This window comes from Carlito syrichta, unplaced genomic scaffold, assembly GCF_000164805.1.
Source record: "Carlito syrichta isolate Samal-C Ts95f unplaced genomic scaffold, Tarsius_syrichta-2.0.1 Scaffold133743, whole genome shotgun sequence".
In the NCBI taxonomy this organism is placed as follows: domain Eukaryota; kingdom Metazoa; phylum Chordata; class Mammalia; order Primates; family Tarsiidae; genus Carlito; species Carlito syrichta.
The window spans coordinates 117,144-137,974 of NW_007077839.1; the positions used below are offsets into that span (position 1 = coordinate 117,144).

Here is a 20,831-nt window from a genome sequence, read left to right on the forward strand (position 1 = left end):
AACCACACCTCCTCTATTTTCATTGTACCTTGAGTATACAATGTGGAAATCCAGCATCACTCTTACTAGACTGTGAATCCTTCCAGGACAGAAAATCTATTTTATCTTATTTGCATCTTTGGTGCTTAATACCTTATTGAGGTTCAATAAATGTTTGTTGAATTAAGTACAACTTTATGGCTATTGATTAAACCTCCCTAGTTCCTAGAAGCTAAAAAAAATATGCTCTGACCAGGAGGGACGAAAGAGTCTAGGTTTTAAGGCAAGTGAAACTAGTTGTAAATTAATACATGAATATTCTGGTAGAACATTTATTTAGCTTAGTATCTGATCATATTCATATAAGGGTCCCAATACTGAATCATGGAGCCACCAGTAAGATGCCGCACATCCAGGGAAGGAGTGACCAAGGGTCAGTGGATCTTACTCGTCATATTACTACACAGTGCAGCATGAGGATGGAAGCCGCTTGAGATGTACTTGCCCTGAGAAACTCCACATGCATAGGGAGTGCTAAGAAAACCAGAGGGCAAATCCCTGCCACTGTGCTAGTACCAGAATCACCTATCCCCACTTATTGGAAGAGGCCCTGGAATCAGGTTCTGATTGAGGCCTCTACTACTCACTCTTCCAGAAGAACAAAGGGAGGAACCAGATCCAACACAGTCTCACTTTGGGGTGATGTGTACAACTTCTTTAAGGCTTCACTGGGTTTTGTGTCCAAGGACAGCCCCAGGCAAAAACACTCTACTGTTCCACCTCTCAGATTTATAATCAACAAAAGACTGAGCCAGCTAGGGACAAAGTAAGCACAGAATATACATCTAGAAACAATTGTTTGCTTGTTTATTTGGAGGGAAAAATGTAAATCAAAGAATAAGAAAACAATTCTTTTGTCAACCAAGAGGCATAAATGTCACCTCTGAGGCTTTATATATTCAAGAGAGAACTAATTCCAGCATTAACAAATGCTTCACTACTATCAGGAGAGAGGACTAGCTGATTCATCTGCTGCTTGCATTTCCAATTTTCTTAAATTCAGGAAAATGTACAAAATGACTTTATGCCAATATCGCGTGCTGCAAAGCGGAGTTCATTTGGGTGGTTCTGGCAAAAATGTTGTTCGTTAATGTTGTTAATGTACACTGGAAGACATCTGATGTGAAATTCATAATTGAAATGTTATGAGCAGTTTAGCATATGGATCCTTCACATCCACTTAATTGCCAGTTTAGTAATAATTTTATGTAATGAGGCATTATTAATAATACGTGAAATACTAAATTGACGTAATGCCCTAAAAACGTAATATGACATTTGCCACTAAAAGAGTATTATGATTCCAGGTGTCTTTACCATGATTTCAAAAACATATGTGATGCTGCATAAAATATTAAATTAGTCTTTGGAAACAGCTTGGTTACGATGGATTTCAAATTCATTCTCCAAGTTATAATCTGTTTTTTATAAAAAGTACAAAACTTTGCGGGCTCGCATTGTACCTGCTGCCTGAAGCACTCACGCCATTTGACGTCTGCCATCTTGCCCTTCTGTGCCTGGGGCAACGTCTGATAGGACAGAGGGGAGGCAAGACGGAAAAGTCAAAAGGTCTATCCAAGCTCAAGCACAGAGACAATCCGAGGAAGCAAAAGTCAAAGGCTCACTAGTGACAGACTCCTCAAAATGTAATCACCCTCCAGGGATTTTTCTTCATCTTAATGCAGTTCTTCCAACCTTCTGATTACTGTTGCAAGGCCTGAAGGAAGAGTGCAGTGGGAGGCCCACACACCATACGCTTCCAGATTTGAGGTTACCAGCGAAGATCACTGACTAGGAAATAAAGTACGGTCTTCTCTACCTTGACAAATATCCCGAAATGGCAAAATGGAAAAATATATTAAAAGCTTTGGTTTTTATACGACTTAAAGTTATATAAAATATAAAAATTTCAGGATGGTTGCAGCGACATATGGCCGTAGTTGCAGCTGCACGGGAGGCTGAGGCAGGAGGGCCACTTGAGCCCAGGAGTTCCGTGAACTATGATGGTGCCGCTGCACTCCAGCCTGGGTGACAGAGTGAGACCACGTCTCTCAAAATAACATAAAATAAAATCCAAGGCAACCGAATGATTGTCTTTGATTATTGTGGATGTTAGAGTGTTCCATTGTTGGGCTGGTAACCTTTGGAGAAAATAAAATAAAAATTTTAATAATTATGTTTTTAATAAAAGCATACCTATTCATATACCATGAAAATTCAGTCCATACAATTTGTTTGTCTTGCTTTTATTTCAGCAAAATTACTAAAGATGCTGTTATAATCAACATTTTAACATAGTTTGTTTCCTGTTAACAATCATGTCCTAAATGTCTAAAAAACAGAATGCAATTGTTTTCAGTATGGCAATCTTAATATATTTGTATAACACAATATAAAAATATTATTGTTCATATATTTTTAAAATGTATTTTCTTCTAAAATATCCAAAATATTTGTTAAATTTAAAAGGCAGACTGAAAATTATAATTAGTAAATATCAAAAAATTTTAATCCATTTATAAATAATGCTGAAAATTTTAATGTAATATTTTGAGATTTTAATTAAATTTTACTAAGTATTTTATAATAATGAATCTACTTGCAATTATAGCATTCAGCCTCCATTTGTTTGCCAATGTAAAGAATTAGCATCACACCGTCATATGTATGTTCAGGAAAATATACACATGTATATATGTGTGTATATATGTGTGTGTGTATAAATTTAAAAGTAGTATAAATTATTTAATATTGCGACATTTTCTAAGTTTCTATGTGCAGTTATTGGGTCTACTGCACTAACTGACGAACCAAGGCTTGGAACACAACAGGAACATGGAGAGAAGTAGGAAAATGAATGCCAATCACAACTGGAAGCAAGCCTTCATAATCTAGAAGTCTACCACATTCATGCTGAGAGGAAGGATGTGACAAGTTAATTAATTTGTCTTTCCTCTTACCTAAGTGCTTCAGCCACTTAAATTCCTCTACCCTCAAAAGCAGTGTCGGTCTCTGAAGTTAACAATGGCATAACCCACACATTTTCTCAGCGTTAGGATGCAGTTGCCTTTTGTTTTGAGGACACAGGGCAAGCCACGTGAAAAAGTGTTTCCCAAGGACTGAAATGTGTAAGTCACATGAGCAGATGTTTAGGGGTTTGGGTGCCCTATGTTAGCATTGAGCTCCAGATCCTGTGTTCCTTCATGAATTAGTGTGTGTGTGCACATGTGTGTAATTATAGGGACCCTCACCTGCAGGCCCCAGAACAAGGCCACCTCTTGCCTGGCTCGAAGTGCAGCCAGCATGTTGTGCACACACACAAAACAAGTTTAAGAAATGGTACTTTCACACCAACTAATAGCACTGACTAATAACCTCTGAAATTGTCCCCTACATGCTTTCCTGTTTGAACCAGGCTGTCACTCAAATCTTCCCCCATCTATGTGTGGTATGTTTGAGGGGAGTGGCCATCATCTTGGAATTTTCTATGTTTGTGACTGGTTCTGCTGGTTCACATAGATGCTGCCATACTGTTAAAGTACTGGAACATCTCCATATTTGCTAATCAGTAGTTGTCCCAAACTCCAGGTATACCTCTCCCTCCACGCCCCCTCCTTCCTTCTCTGAGACCACTTCCCAAGATCTCCACACAGATTCACTCCAGCACCCTGCTTCAGTGCCTGAGCTACATGGATTGTTTGATTTTTTCTGCTGTTATTTAGTTTTCATTTCTCTGCAGTCCAACTAGACATGGAAGGGAATAAGGAAAATAATGGAACCCAAAGAATTTCAGTGAGAGCACAAAGATTATAGGATACTGCGAGCAAATGGGATGGAGGCGTGCTCCTGAGCTACAAAGGGGATGGTCTGATAGTTTAAGATAAAACAAGTCAAATTTATTAGAGTTGTCCACAGTCAGCAATGGTGATCTTCTTGCTAGTCTTCTTAGACCCAAGGCCCTCCATGGGCTGCATAACATTGATGCCTTCTTTCACCTTGCCAAAGACCACATGCTTGCCATCCAACCTTTCAATCTTAGCAATGCAGATGGAAAACTGGGAACCGTCTGTGTTGGGTCTAGCATTTGCCATGGACAGGATGCTGGGACATGTATGCTTTAGGATGAAGTCCTCATCATCAAATTTCTCCCCATAGATGGACTTGCTGCCAGTGCCATTATGGCATGTGAAATTACCACCCTGGCACATAAACCCTGGAATAATTCTGTGAAAGCAGGAACCCTTATAACCGAATCCTTTCTCACCAGTGCTCAGAACACAAAAGTTTTCTGCTAGGTCTTTGGCACTTTGTCTGTAAACAGCTCAAAGGAGACTCGGCCCAAGGGCTCACTATCAGCAACGATGTCAAAGAGCACAGTGGGGTTTGAATATGGCTGATGAAAAAAGGCTCAAGGTGGCACCGTCTGCATAGCCGAATTGTTCAATATTTTTAATATCACCCTGTACATGTCTCACAGCAAGGCTTAGAAGTATAAGGGAAAGAGAAAATGGATTAATGCTGTTTGCACGTGTATCAAATACACATGGTAGGCTATTTCTGGATAATAGGAGGAGAAGAGATGCTCTTTCATTGTAAGGTTGGCCCTTGAAATCTGATTCAGGGTCAACTAGGAGTGCTACTTCCATACTGACAGATGTTCAGTGGCTTTTGTCAAGTGAGTTGGTGGCCTTTATCCAGTTCCAAGTGGCCAGATGTCCAAATCACTAAAATCACTACTCTAAGCTGATGTGTGATCTGGTTAGGATCCTTCTTGGGCTTTTTGGCTTAAAGCTCAGAACCAAATGGGAGCAGAAATTGACATATTCTGATTCTAAGGTAAAGTTGAAAGCCTCAATGAGTTCAGCACTAACCCATTTTGCAGATAAACCTAGAATTTCATCTTCATGAAATGTTATTTTGGCACTTTTCAAAAAGTCTGCACAAGAATAACTGGTTTTTAAAAGGAGTTAGACTATTTCAACGTTATATATTTTCTATATTGAATGCTCAGCAAACAATGCTGAGAGTGAGTAAAAAGATGAGACCAACATAATGGAACATTTCTCAAACTGAAGTCACTTGTTTTGATTTCCAAACCCCAAGTTATTCAGCCTCTTTCAACCCCAGGTTGAAGGTGACCCAGGGTTTCTTCCAGAGGGTGACCCAGTGCCAGGAGTTTGCCTCTTTTGTAATGGAGTTGGTCTTTGTGTATTTTGACACTGTACATGTCAAGGGCACATCCAGATTTGGCAGGTCCTTAGGCTTACACAATTTGGAAGTCTCTTTAAGAAAAAAATACAGGCTGGGCGCGGTGGCTCACGCCTGTAATCCTAGCATGTTGGGAGGTAGAAGTGAGAGGATTGCCTGAGCCCAAGGGTTTGAGACCAGCCTGGGCAACGTGGTGAGACCTCATCGCCACAATAAATCAAAAAAAAATTAGCTGGGCGTGGTGGCTCGGACCTATAGTTTCAGTTACTTGGGAGGCTGAGGTGGAAGGATCACCTGAGCCCGAAAAGTCGAGGCAGGTGTAGCTGTGAGTGTGGCACTGCACTCCAGCCTGGGCAACAGAGTGAGACTCCAACTCAAAAAAGAAAAAGAAAAGCAAAAAATACAAAGTCATATCAAAATTTTGGGGGGCCCCCGCAGGGGAAGGGCCTACAGAGTGAGCTTCAGCAGTCTCGAGGTAAGCCCTCCTCAGTCTAGATGGCTCCTCCCTGGGTGGTGAGCACCAGTGACTCTGAGGGACTGTGATTGTCTGTTTCTCTTCTTGTGGGTTGTTTTTGCTGCTAGTGCCTATCTTCAGGGAAATGCAAGTTGGGCAAAAAATCTAGGTTTATGTAGCAGAAGAAAATTGATCTTCTGTCATTTAAAAGAAATCTGACTAATGGGCAACTCGGAAAAAAATCTTGAAAAAATGTGGGCTGTGTGGCTATCTGAAAAAAGGGTAGAATTTGCACTGTTTTCTTCAAGCTTAAAAATGGGGGTAGCTAGTATTCATATCTGGAAAACTTTCAAATCCACTATGTAGTGAAAGCCCCTGTATATTTTAGGATGGCACGAGAGAGGGGTGCAGGCAGATTATGGGACAGTTCGTGCCTTTCCTCCCCTATTGTGCCAGGCAGAATAGAAGCTGGGGGTAGGTACTGATGTTACCATAGCACCCCACAGACATTTTAGGTGAGATGTTGTTCCTGTAGATTTATTTCTTCTTGGTCTAAAACTAAACATTATAGAAACATCGTTATATCCCTTCCTCTTTGTAGGTTTATGGGAGGCAACAGCTTTGGGAATCTCAATTGGGGCAGCGTGACATTATAAAAATATATACTTGCTCTCAGCCTTTGGTTCCTGGCACATAGTTCCTAAAACCCTTGTATGCGCCAATGTGATAGGGGTGTGAAGAGCACCTTTTGCCCTAATATTTGGTATTCGGTCCCAGTTCCTGACACAAAGTTTCTAGATTGCTTGGAATTGCCTGCGTGATAGGAGTATCTTTTGTTCTAGTGAGGTGACTCTGGGTGGGCTTCAGGATGGAAACTGATCAGCAGAAAAACCAAGCTTAAACTCTACAGCTCCATCCCTCTTCCTCAGGAAAGGGGAGAGAGACTGAGCTAATTATCAGTCATGTTTCTGTTATGAAGCTTCTATTAAAGATCCCCAAAGACGAGCTTGGAGAGCTCCCAGGTTGATGAATGCATTCATGTGCCAGGATGTGGCACAACTCAGCTCTTTGCGGACAGAAGCTCCTGTGGCTGGGATCCTTCCAGACCTCGCCCTACATTCCTCTTCATCTGGCTGTTCATCGGTATCCTTTCTTATATCATTAATAATAAACCAGTAGGTGTAAATACATGTTTCCCTGGGTTCCGTGAGCCATAATAGCAAATTATCAAATGTGAGGAGGGTGTGACAGGAACCTGCAATTTATAGTCAAGTTGGACAGAAGTATGGTTAACCAGAGGACCCACTACTTGGGATTGGCACTGACATGGAGCAGTCTTGTGGACGGGGTGCTTTACCTGCGAGTCTACTTCAACTCCAGGTAGTGTCAGAAGTGGATTGACAGACACCCACTCAGTGTCAAGAGACTTGGAGAACTGGTTGTTGTGAAAAAATCTACACTCATTTGGTCATAGACATGCTGGAAGTGTTGAGTGGAGTCGAGAAAATAGTTTGTTATACCATTACAGCAGTCTGAGGGAGGTAGTCTGTGAGATTCTGTGGACAGGCAGGGATGAGACAAAGGGCTGACCCCTTGGCAGCCTGCACTGCTCTGGGCAGGGCTCACATTCTGGAGGGAAAGGTGGGCATCTGGTCCTGGTGATGAAAGAGAGGGATCTTGATTTTTTTATCAGCTATTTAGGAGTATTTTTAGATTTTCAACTACAAGAATTTCTTTTTTTTTTTTTTAGTTTTTAATTTTGAAGATGTGAGGTACAATTCAGGGTTAAGTATACAAATGTTCGTTATACAGGTACCCTGGTTGATGAGGTGTGCCCCCCATCCCCCAGAAGATTCCCATTACTGCCAATCCTGCCCTGTCCCACCCCCACCCTCAGCAATTTCCCACTATTACCAATCCTTTTCTTATAGCATTATGATAATTGTTCAAAGTCTGCTTATGAGTGAGAACATGTAGTAATCAGTTCTTTGTTTCTGTGATAGATCACTCAGTATTATACACTCTCAGTCTATCCAAGTTGCTATGAAGTTCATAATTTTGTCTTCCTTATGACTGTGTAATATTCCATCATGCATATGTACCACATTTTTTAAATCCAGTTCTCTTTCGATGGGCAGTACAGTTGGTTCCATGTTTTTGCTATTGTAAATAATGCTGCAATAAACGTGCATGTGCAGGTATCTTTTTCATAGAGTGATCTGAATTCCTCTGGTATAGTTGCCATAGGGAGACTGCAGGGTCATATGGAAGGTCAATTTTTAGATCTTTTAGGAATCGCTAAACTATTTTCCTCAGAGATTGCACTAGTTTACACTCCCACCAACAGTGTAGAAGTATTCCCTTTTCCCCGTATTCTCTCCAGCATCTGATGTTTTTTGAGTTATTGACGATGGTTATCCTGACTGGAGTTAGGTATCTCAGTGTGGTTTTAATTTGCATGTTTTTGATGACTAGTGAGACTGAGCATTTTTTCATGTATCTGTTGGCTACACATATGTCTTCTTTTGAGAAGTGTCTGTTCATATCTTTGCCCACTTTGTTATGGGGCTGTTTGTTTTCTTCTTTTTGGCATGTGTGAGTTCCTTGTAGATCTTAGATGTTAGGCATTTGTCAGATATATAGTTGGCAATATAAAGCTACAATAATCAAAACAGCCCGGTATTGCTACAAGAACAGGCATATAGACCAATGGAACTGGAGGGAGATTCCAGAAGGAAAACCTCAATTTCTCAACCACCTCATCTTTGACAAAGCCTCCCTCCACCATCAACCACTGGGGAGAGAAGAACCTGTTCAGAAATAGTGCTGGGAAAACTGGCTGACCACATGCAGAAGATTAAAACAAGACCCCTACCTATCACCATACACAAAATCAACTCTAAATGGATCAAAGACCTAAAAGTAAAACCTCAAACTATAAGAACCTTAGAAAACGCAGGAGACACCCTTATGGAAATTGAAACTGGCAACCAATTCCTGATCAAAACTCCAACAGCCCATTCCATAAGAGATAAGACAGACAAGTGGGAACTCATCAAACTGACAAGATTCTGCAAGCCAAAGAAGCCATCAAGAGAGCAGGGAGATAGCCCACAGTCTAGGAAAAAATATTTGCCAACTGTATATCTGACACAGGACTTCTTTTAACTTACTTTTTGTCATTAACCTCTATTTTGTAGTAGCCATTCTTTAAATATGTTAAAACACATAACCTAGAACATCATTTATTTTTGGAAATGTTCCATGTGTACTTGAAAAGAATGCCCACTCTCCAATCGTTGGTAGAATTCTATGTCCGTTAGGTGTAGATTATTAATGGTGTCTGTTAGATGCAGTTTATTAATGGTGTTCAAATCTAAGCCTTCACTGATTTGCTGTCTGCCTGGCCTACCAAAATCAGACAAAGAAAAGAAAAGAAAAACAAGTTCTGCTTTAAAACGGGCAAAAGACCTGGCCAGGCATTATACAAACTGGAAGATATATATAGCCAATAAGCATCCAAGAAGATGCTAAACTCATTAGTAATTAGAGAAACATAAATCATGACTACAATGAGATACCATTTTCCATCCATTTAATCTGCAAAAACCAACAAGTTTGACAATACCAACTGTTGAAAAGATATGGATCAAGAGAGTTCTTATCTATTACTAGTGGGAATATAAAAACACACACTACTTTGAAAGGTAACATGGCATTATTTTGTAAAGGTGAACATATACCTGCTCTATGACTGACCAGTTCCATTCCTGGGAATATGGCCAAGGGACACTCCTGCACGCATGCATCAGAAGACGTGCTCAATAAAAAATTCATTGTAGCACTACCTGTAATAGCAAAAAATACGAAAGACTCAAATACCCATCAATGAGAATAAATAATTAATTTTTTAAAAACACAAGAGTGACAATGAATGGACTATAAATACCTGCAACAACATGGATGGGTCTTAGTAACACAATGTTGTGTTAAAAACAAAAAGTCGTGACTCAGCTGTAATCCCGCGCCTTTGGGAGGCTGAGGCGAGTGGATTGCCTGAGCCCGCGGGTTCAAGACCCGCCTGGGCAGTGAGACCTCATCTCTACAATAAATCAAAAAATCAGCCGGGGGTGGTAGCGCATGCCTGTAATTCCAGCTACTTGGAAGGCTGAGGTGGAAGGATCGCCGGAGCCCAGCAGGTGGAGGCTGCGGTGGCCGGGAGCGGCCACTGCACTCCAGTCTGGGTGACCGAGTGAGACTCCAACTCAAAAAAAAAAAAAGTCAAGTCCCAAAAGTTATCTACAGATTGATACTCATTTTATGAAGCTCAAAAATAATTACAGTATCAGGTGTGAACCTCCTAGCCCCAAAGTCACTGTCACATGATAAAAACCAAGCAAAACTTTCAGTTGCTTAATGTCAGGATTCTGTTACATGCAGCCAAATGCAATCCTGACTAATTTGGACACACCACCAAAGTCTCCAATTACTGAATTTTAAGTAATTTTCCTTTTAATGCACTAGACAACAAGCATCATTTTGGAATAATTTGAGTTAATGTTTGCTACATCATAAAAGAGAGATTTATTCATCTTCATGTTTTAAAATTCCCATAATTTAATTGACACAAAGAAACAAATTGAAAGTCCACAATTTTTCTTTTATCTATGTATTTCTTGACAGACAATCCAAAGTTTTTCTTCATTTTTCTGGCTTGTTTACAACAGCTCAGTTTGGGGGTAACTAAGGTCAAATTGGTAAAATTTGCTTAGCACTTCTACTTAAAATATTCACTTTTCAAATAAAAGAATATTTGATTTCCAATGCACCAACTTGTATGAAGACTTTATACATGAAAAATAATTACAAAAATATGGCAAGAAATGAAACGATAACACAATTACCGTTATTATTAAACTGAGTCTGTCTCAAAGAAAAAACCAAAATGAAACAGCTTTCTCATAGCTACAAAAACAGGAAAAGATTGTATATAACAGGATAAATTGGTATCTATTTATTTTTGCATCTATTAGTATGCCTTATAAGAAACATTAAATATTACTGAAAACCCTTACAACTTTTCAGTAGCATCTAACATTTTTTAATATCAGTTAATATTTTGACTACACTAGAGAAGTATACCACTTAAAGAAATTTAACTAGTGAATTTTTGGTAAGGAAAATAATTACCTTCAAATTTAAATGTTTTATAAAACCCACTTCCTTTTTATGAACTTCTTATGAGACAGTTGTCCATGGATAAACCTGCAATTTGTGACCAATCAGAGTCCTTAGTCAGAGGATTGTGAAAGATTTTAATGCCCCTTTATAGACCAGTTAGCATTTTCCAGCCTCAGAGTCACTACGGGCCTATTTAACTGCAACCTTAAGTTCTAAACTGTGGGTGTCGATGCTCAAAAAGATGAAGTAAAGATGGATTGATGACAGAAGTTAGAATGGTGGGCAGGAGCAGGATCTGAGTGTGCCAGAAGGTCGCAGACAGATGGAGTGACTGCACATGCCCAGTGCCCTTACGCTCAGAAATGGATGAAGCTAGGTTGACCCAACACACTGTGGTTTAACAATACAAATCTTTCCTTGGAATTCTTACCGTATTATCCTGTGCAAACATTATTATGCAGATTGGACTTTACTTCATAAGCTGTCTCTAAGGGGATATCTAGGAAACAGTGTAGCTTTGGTTGCTGTCTTGACGTAACCAAGTGTGAAAAACACTTTGGTCACCAATCTTTCTCTTAGAGATATTGTTTGGGCCAAAATTCTATAGCAGAGACTGGCTAGCTGTTCATCAGACTATTTCTCCTTCCTTCTTGGCACCCAGTTAGAGTATCATTCCAGCTTCCCTTGGAGTTAGGTGTAGCCATGTGAAAAATATTGGCCAATGGAAAGTGGCCAGAAGAGATATGTACCACCTTAGGCATGTCCTGTAACAGTTCTCTCTTCTCACTTCTTTCTGTGTCAGCTAAACACAGAGGATCACACAGAGGATGCTAAAACCTTAGAGGAAGTCTGTGTCATTAGCTGTAAGAAGCCTGGGTCTCTGAATGACCCTGTGGAGCAGACTCCCTGCCAACACGATTGGCTATGATGTGAACAAAAACAAACAGCAGCAATAATAAAACCCATTTATGTGTTACACCACTAAGATTATAGGACATTAGTTATAGCAGTTAACCCACTCAGACTAAAAAGTCTTAAGATCTTTATATGAAAAGAGCACTATTATAATTATCTTCATAACACATACATACAAGTAAAAATGAGGGCATAAGAGATTTAGTGACCACTCCAGTAAAAGTCCAGCAAATACCTATTCCCCAATTACTTTAACAGACTTTAGCACATAATTCTATAGTCTTGATGAGTATCATGCTTCAATTTTAGTGGTTTAATGCCACAAAACTGAGGACCGAGTGTTTATTTCATTCTTGTTTTCTTCTCCTGAAACTCATTTTAAAAACCTTCCGTTCACAATTATAATACTATAAGAAAGGGATTGGCAATAGTGGGAAACTGTGGGGGGTGGGGATTGGCAGTTGAGGGAAACTGCTGGGGAGGGAGGAGCCCACCTCATCAACAAGGGTATCTGCATAATCAACATTTGTATACCTAACCCTGAATTGTACCCCACATCTTTATAATAAAAAAAGATATGCAGAATCGTTTTAAAAAATTGCAATTACAAAAGAATAGAAATACTGAAAAAAAGAAAAAAATAAAATAAAAACCTTTCATTCATCTACCAAATGGTAGCATCGATATGTCAGAATACAAGACCTTGTCATCCCTCCTTAACAAGGAAGACAAATAATTGCATATGTAGCTTTAATTGTTTTAAATTTTTTAAATCTAATCTTCCTTTTGTTACAATAAGAATAAATGCTTGTGCCATTGGCACAGACTCACAAGAAATACTTTTCTGATTGTTAAACACCAATTATTGCATTTATGCAATACTGCCATGGTCATGTTATATTTTAAGTATATGCTCAATATATTCAGATAAACCCTTGCACACATTGTTCTTGGAAATGGTTTATTCTATCTCAAAGTGTCTTTAGTCACTCCAATTCTATATTATGCTATTTGACCAAGTTGAGAATGTCTGGCTCGTAATCTCCTAAGCACAGAGAGCTTGCCATTATTTTTTCTTTTAGATGCTTTCAATCGACTATCCAGAGATTAGTTTTCCCTACACAGAGTCATTGAACTCAGTCATCTCAAAATAGCTAAAACAAAGCAGTATGGATCAGCTCCAGGTTCAATGGTCACACTGTAGGAACACAATTCATTTGTTAATTAAATGCACACTAGCTACACCACTGCCTCCTGCTAGCTTCAAATTTCTGTTTGTGAGAATTCCTGGTTTGCCTAAGGAGACTGACTAAAACAGACACCTCCCTCTGCTCTTGCTGAATAGTCTTCCATGGCGTTCTTCTCTCACTCCTATTTTTAAAATATTAGTTTGTAGATTCATCTAGTCAAAAATTTATAAATGTCAACTCCTCCACTTGTTTCAAATAAAAGTAAAGACATTAAATTGATAATTTGACAGTGATACCATTCTAGTGAGCATGGCAACGAGCAACCATTTTATAGTTCTACCCAGAAGCCTCAGGGATCAAGCTACTGAGAACCTAAACTTGTAGACAGATTTTACCCCAGATATGGCTACAGTTTGCTCAATAGTGAGCTCCCTGAAGGCAGGTACTGTATTTATTTGGTTTAAAAAAAAAAAAATGTACACCAGCACCTGATACAGTGCCCAGCATACAGAAGCTTGTTGAAAATATATTCGTGAAAGGAGGTAGTATCAAGACTTAAGCTGGAAAACTTTACATGTCGACTATGGAATTTGGACTTCATCCTGGAGGAATCACTAATCTCAAGTACGGAAGGAACACGAACAAATTTTCATCTTCAGAAGGCTCCTTCTGACAGCATCTGCTAGATGCTTTGGACTCTAGGCTACTTAAAGGCAGGGTACTCTGTCTGTCTTGTCAACCATGATTCCCAGTACTGAGCACAGTGCCTGGAAAAAAGACATTACTCAAGAGATATCCACTGAATGAATGAATAAAGAGTCCTTGAACCCAGTCTCTAAAGCTTCCAGAAAAATAGGGAGATTTCAGGACCTCCTGGGAATTTTGACCTCTTCCAGTTTTGTCTGATGGTATGATTTCTGAGCTAGTAGCTTGTCCTTGACTCATCTGAACTTCTAAGAAATTTGCCAGATTTGGAGAAATCTCTTTAGATCCATCTAGACATATCTTTGGGGGCTAAAGTGAAACCAATTCATTCCCCAAAACGTAGAGAGGAATAAGCCATTCTCCTCAAGAATGTTCTCTTAGGGGACATTTGCAGGGTGCCTACATGTCCTCTTCAGTTCATCCCAAAGTAGCAGTACTCCCAAGGAAGGATACAAATCACACTAGCAGCTGCTGATTTTATGGTTGCTAAACATGTTTTGACCTTGTACTCCCGAACCATGTGTTTCTATGGGTTAGCTGGGCAGTCTCAGGAGTGCTGGCCTTTGAAAAGTGGGCATTACAACCTGACATGTGAGACTGCTCAGTGCCTGTGACGTTCACCAGCTCAATAAGTCTTGCTTCTCACCAAGCCTCCTCCTCTGCTAACCCTGACTGTTCCCAAATATAAATGAGAAAATCAAACATTTACCTTGATGAGAAAATAGTGCTCTCTCATTGACACTTCCTCAAACCCTCACCAATGTGATTTAGTTATAGTTTTTAGTAGCTGTTTTTACATTTTTAATTATTTTGTAGAGTTAAAATATGTAATAATGGATAACTGTGCAATACATTAAATACTTATGGGTATGTTGTGCCTTCTGTTATAATATAAAATCCATCTATTCTGGTTGATGGGTTTTAACCTCACACAGAATACTTTAAACTCCATTTGGACTTGTGCCTACAATCACCTTAGCAAAGTCTCTTAAGTAACTGCGCACAGCCTAATTAGTATGCATTATCAATTAACAAACTTAATAGCCGGCAGATTGATTAGATCCTCTGTTGCAGGGGCAGAGCTGAAGCGAAACAGAATGAAAAATCATTGCACGCATACACTGCAGCTTTGTTATTTTCTCCGATCCCTCCTCCTCCTTCACTTTCCTTTAATTAATGCATGCATATGGTTCTGCATATCTGGTAGACTCAAGCTTTGCTAACGCTTTCACAAAGCTCATTCTCAAACAGAGGGAGTCCATGCCTCCCTTTTCTTTGGGGGCTTCAGTATGGATCATTCTCACCCCTCTTCTTGCCCTTTGCAGAGCACTGAATTTAAAGGGCTGCTTCTCCCAGCCTGATTATCCTCTGGGTGGTGGAAATGAGAGAGGAATACAAAAATGAGGGGAACGTGTGTGCTTTTGAACAGGGGCCACTGGGGAGTCACCTCGCTGGGGCTTTGACAACCAGAAAGTGCTTCTGGAGATTATTTCCAAAAAGAATGGTACAAATGGGCTGTCCTGTTACATCTTGTCTATTTTTGATGGTCTGGAAACAATATGAATAAATGTAGGAAAATCCACATTTCCTGAAAGCATGGATCAAGCTAAAAGGAGTTGCCAGCTGCACTGTTCATAAAACACTGGCATTATAAGATTTTTACACCTTCTATAAACATTCAGCACAAAACTCTAAAAAGACTTCTGAAGACATTTCCAACACCATAAATTGTTGCCTTGCAGTGCTGGTTTGAGTTTTATTTTTCTATTTTAAACTAAATAATGGTTCGTGCCAGCTTTTTATTTATTAGTTGTTCTCAGCTATTGTATTGTTTTGCTTCTATGCAGAAAGAGTTATAATTAGGTATGGAGGAGCACAGAGACACGTTAATTTCCAGTTCTGAGGATGCCTATGTGCTTGTGGTTTATTGACTGTCCTTCCGAACTCTTACCAGGGATAATCCCAAGAACCCCAGGTCTCACCAGGTTTTCTTGGCCATCCTTGGAAAGAAAAGCTCCGCTCATCTCTCTGACTCCAAGGTCCCATTCCTCTTCTCCCTCCAGCCACACTGGCCTTGTCCACTTTTCTGGGAAAACATAGAACTCATTCTGTCACTGGCTTCCCTCTCCCTGGGATATCATCCCTAATCTTCTTATGGCTTGCTTTTTCTTATCATGTGGGCCTTAGCTCAAATGTTACCCCCTAAGAGTGGCATTCCTTGACCACCCAATCTCCTTGCCACCCACCCCCATGCTTTCCATCACTCTACCATATTGATGTCATAGTTGTTCTGCTATTGTGCATTATCTCGCCCATTGTTTGAGGGTATGAGGAAACTGGGGTACCCATATGTGGCTAGTGAGAATGTAAAAGGGTACATCCTTCACAGAAAGCAGTCTGGGAGTTCCTCAAAATGTTAACCATTGAGTTAGCATATGAACCAGTAATTCTACTCCTAGATGTACTGCCAAGAGAAATGAACATGTACCCATATAAAAATGTATGCTTGGTGTTCAGAGGCATTACTCACAACAGCCAGAGTGGAAACAGCCCAAATGTCCATCAACTAATAACTAGATAAAGAAATACGATGTATCCATACAACCGACTATTATTTGGCCATATAAAGGAATGACATACTGACACGAGGTTCATGGATGAGCCTTGAAAATATCATCCTAAGTAAAAGAAACCAGGCACAAAAAAACACATGTTGTATGGCCCCATTTATATGAAATGTCCAGAATAGACCCATGTAAAGAAACAGAGATAGATTAGCACTTGCTTAGGACTTGGAGAAGGGGAAATAAGGAGTGGGTTCCAGGTTTCTCCTTGGGGTGATAGGAATGTCATAAAACTGATCATGGCTATATACAACCCTGGGGATTACTAAGAAACATTGGGTAGTCTGCTTTAGATGGGTGAATTGTAGGGCATATGAATTACATATCAATAAAACTTCTCTTAAAAAAAAAAAGCCATCAAGGTGATCGGAAAGGAATAACCAGAGATATGAAGAAACTCAGGAACATAGAGTGTCACAGAATGCCATCAGTGGCCAATTCTGCCAGAGGTCAAGAAGCAAAGGACCGAAAAGTGCCCATGGGAGGTGCTTGGTGGCTTTTTCAAGGTTAACGTGGGCTCCTTAGTTTGTGTTCTGCAGAAATGGACCCTGAGGGATAGAGCTCATGTTTCCTGTGCAGGGACTCTGCTGGTAGGGGAGTGGGAAATGATACCGGGAGGGTAGGGGCAGCCAGTTAGGGATGCACATTCAACCAGCAAGCCACTAGAGCCGACTCCCTCAGGGGGCTTGGTTGTGGTATGAGCTCACACCTCTGCATATCCTGGCTAGGCAAGGATGCTGGGCTGCTTATACACCGACTCCACAGCCACCAGGCAAGATTTTCCCCCAGCCCTGTGAACTTTCCACACCTCCACTGCTGGGATGGGGTGGCTTTCTGTGGTCCAAGGAGCTCATACCGCTTGCTAGAAGACACCAAACCGTGTTGAAAGGTCTGAGGGCTACAGAGAGGCATGCATGTGTTGGTTCAGTAGGGCTGGTATATTCTTTTAGAAGGAAGACCGGGCCGGGCATGGTGGCTCAAGCCTGTAATCCCAGCACTTTGGGAGGCCAAGGCAAGAGGACTGCCTGAGCTCAAGGGTTCAAGACCAATCTGGGCAACTTGGTGAGACCTCCGTCTCTACAATAAATAAAAAAATCAGCCGGGCATGGTAGCACGCGCCTGTAGTTCCAGCTACTTGAAAGGCTGAGGCAGAAAGATTGCCTGAGCCCAGCAAGTCAAGGCTGCAGTCGCCATGAGCATCATGCCACTGCACTCCAGCCTGCATGACGGAGTGAGACTCCTACTCAAAAAAAAAAAAAAAAAAAAGGCCAGGCTCAGTGACTCAGCCTGTATTCCCAGCACTTTGGGAGGCCAAAAGGAGTGGATTGCCTGAGCCCTCAGGTTTGAGACCAGCCCAGGCAACTTAGCGAGACCTCGTCTCCACAATAAATAGAAATTAGCTGGGCATGGTAGCACACTCCTGTAGTTCTAGCTACTTGGAAGGTTGAGGCAGAAGGATCACTGGAGCCCAGCAGGTCGATGCTGGGGTGTCCGAGTGTGCAATGGCACTCCAGCCTGGGTGACAGAGTGAGACTCCAACTCAAAAAAAAAAAAAGGAAGACTGGACCTCGGTAAAGACTGAGAAAGGTAGTAGTGAGCACTGCAAGCACAGGGACAGGGGCTGGGAGTCAACTGTCCTCCAGTATCACCTGGGAGGAGAGGCCAGAGGTTGGGGGAGGAGGGTGAAGCCTCACCTTCTAGAGACAAATTGTCCAAGTTCCAAGTTGACTCAATCAAAAGTCCCCACCTCCTGCATCATGTATGACCCCAATGTATGTCAGCACACCTCCATTAGAATCCTTGAGCTCCCTTTCATGTGTTCATCCCACCAGTAATCCGTAAGCCCCAGGAAGGTACGGGCCTCAGCTCTGGAATCCCAATGCCAGCCTGCCCAGTAGACACCCCTATCTAAGAAGGTAGCTTCAAGACAACACAAAGGATAGTAAAGCTGTTTCAAAGTTTTTGTCTATCTATTTTATGCTCCAATAACCACGGCTCTGTTCTCCTGGGTGTGGGCCAGGAGAGTGGAAAGAGGAATGTGATGGAGAATGGGCCACAGAAATGGCAGGGAGGAGGAAGAAGGGCCTGCCCTGTCCTCAGTACCATGGTGTCCCTGGCTACTGGCCCATCACACAGGCTGTCACAGCAGCCCTCTCTGTGACTTCCTCAAGGACCAGACTGTATCCCACTTCATCTAAACCCCTAGTGCACAGATCTCCCCAGCTCTTGGAGTTCCCATAAACACTCTTCAGCTGAATTGAAGTGATGGGGCAGCCTGAGGGGGTCAGATGGACCCTGAGCCTCGCTCCTCAGCCAGCCTCCTCAGGCCCCCTCCCCGGCCTTCCTTTGGATTTAGGGTCATTTGCTGGCTCTTGTTCAACCTAGGCTTAACCCCAGCACACCACTCTTCTGCGCGTGCTCACCCTCCATGCGCCATGGGCTTTGTCCTCTCAAACCTGAGGAGAATCACCTTCATCTCCTCTAACCATGTGTGCCCCTCTTTCCCAGGCAGCACGGGCATTTCCCATCATGCCCCAACAGGCCCGGCATGTTGGATTTCATAAGCCACCTATATTTCCAAAGACAGATTGTGAGACAATGATTGCCAATTTAATAAAAGCATCAAGAATTGCCATCTATTATCACCATCGTTTCATAGGAGAAACAATAACAAAATTTTCCCAACAGGAAACATATATTTTCAGAATGAAGTTTGGAGGATGCTTTCCAAGAGAGCACAGTTGGCAGATACATGGTTTTCCTTATTCTTTTTTCTTTTTCATTGTGTCACATAGTGGTCAAAATGTTGGCTGCCAGAGATCAGTGCTGAGAGCACTTGGTCTGTGTGACTCTAAGAGTAGAAATTGGAATCAGATGGCGCCCTGGGTAGAAAGGAGAGGAATGGGAGCTGTACTGGGCCATGAGTAGATGTCTGCCAGTGTTTGTGTAGGTGTTAACAAGATCCACAGCAGACCGAGCACGTCAGGCCCTTCTTGACTGCCTTTTATAATACTTCCTAGGATCCTCACCAGCTTTCCAAATCAACTCCAGCCCGGTGGCCCCAATCTAGTTTGTTCTTCGCCTCTCTTGGGCAGCTTCTAATTCCTTACAACATTTTATAAACTTACTGCCAGTTCAGGGAAATTAAAGCAATCCTCAGATGCTCTGACAGTATTCTAAAATTATTTTAACTAGGACAGCAAATCAAATTAGTTACTGAAGCCTTCAGTTCTCAGCGTTTATGTTTGCAGGTCAACATTTAAAAACTAGTCTGCCAGAAACAATGGCCAACCCAGCAGCAATGAGTCCAGGCTGTGGTCTTAATTGCAACTTCCTACTAGTAGAAATCAACACTCTTTGAAGACGTGGTTGATTCCAGGTCTGTGAAAGGTAAGCCTGGAATATCTTGTCATACCAGAAAGCAAGAAAGGTATCAAAGACAACCAAGGTCATGTCAAAAGACACAGCAGCCAACTAGAAGGGGCTACCTCTGCCCAAAGATGAAAGAATCTGAGCATGAAGAAGAATAACAAGGGGAATGTATTTGAAACACATCAAATAAAGCTAAAATCCATAAGCGCATAAAGATAAAGAAATGATTGATAGCTTTGGAGGATACTTTGGAAACAACTCTTGGGAAACTAGTTCAGAAAAGGAAAGAAGTGAACAATCATCCTACCTTTTCTGTTCCAACACTTCCAGGTAACCAAATAGTTATTTAAAGCAAAGTTCTTCTTCATAGAAGAATCGTAGCTAACAAACACAGAAAGAATGATAGAAATATATCACTACTTTGCATATTCAGTGAGATCATGACTTTAAACAAATAGCTGCTAAAACCATTAGGCAAGCCCAGTGAGAAACTTTGGATAGGCTAACAACACTTTAATCTACTGATCACTCATAAAATTACAAAAAGAGAGATAACTAGACATTGTGTACCTACTGATATGAATACAACATGAAGTATTCACGCCATTATGTTTATTGATGAGATCTTAACAACAACAAAAAAACCCTAAATCTGGCTCTCGATTTTATGACAGGACAGAACCAAAGAACGTGTTACGCTGTGGGAATACATTCAGCAAGGTCCAGAGTATGGGAAATGCCACAGGAAAAACAATCTGCTTTCTCTAATAAATAACAGCAGGAAATACAAGAGGGAGGACATACATATCTCAAGTGTTTAGAGACACATCAATAAGATGCAGAGTACATAACTTGCTTGGATTCTAAGCAGGACAAACCAACTGTGAAAAAGAAGTTATGACACAATTGGAAATCCCTGAACACTGATTGGATGTTTAATGAAACAGAGGAAATATTGTTAATTTTGTAGGTGTGATAATGGTATTGCTGTCATATCTTTAAAAAGGAGCCCTTATCTTTTAGAGGTACATGATGAAGTGTTTATGAAAGAAACTATCTTATGTCTGTAATTTGTTTTAAAGCAATCGGGAGGAAGAGGTGATGTGGGGGAGGTGCCCAAGTGAATAACATCAGGCAGGCGCC

At 41.0% G+C, this 20,831-nt stretch overlaps 1 pseudogene; it reads right to left on the bottom strand.

Annotated features, from left to right (window-relative positions):
- Positions 1-3,938: 3,938 nt before the first annotated feature.
- The window catches only part of LOC103250778, a 57,246-nt pseudogene continuing 40,353 nt past the window's right edge, over positions 3,939-20,831 (bottom strand).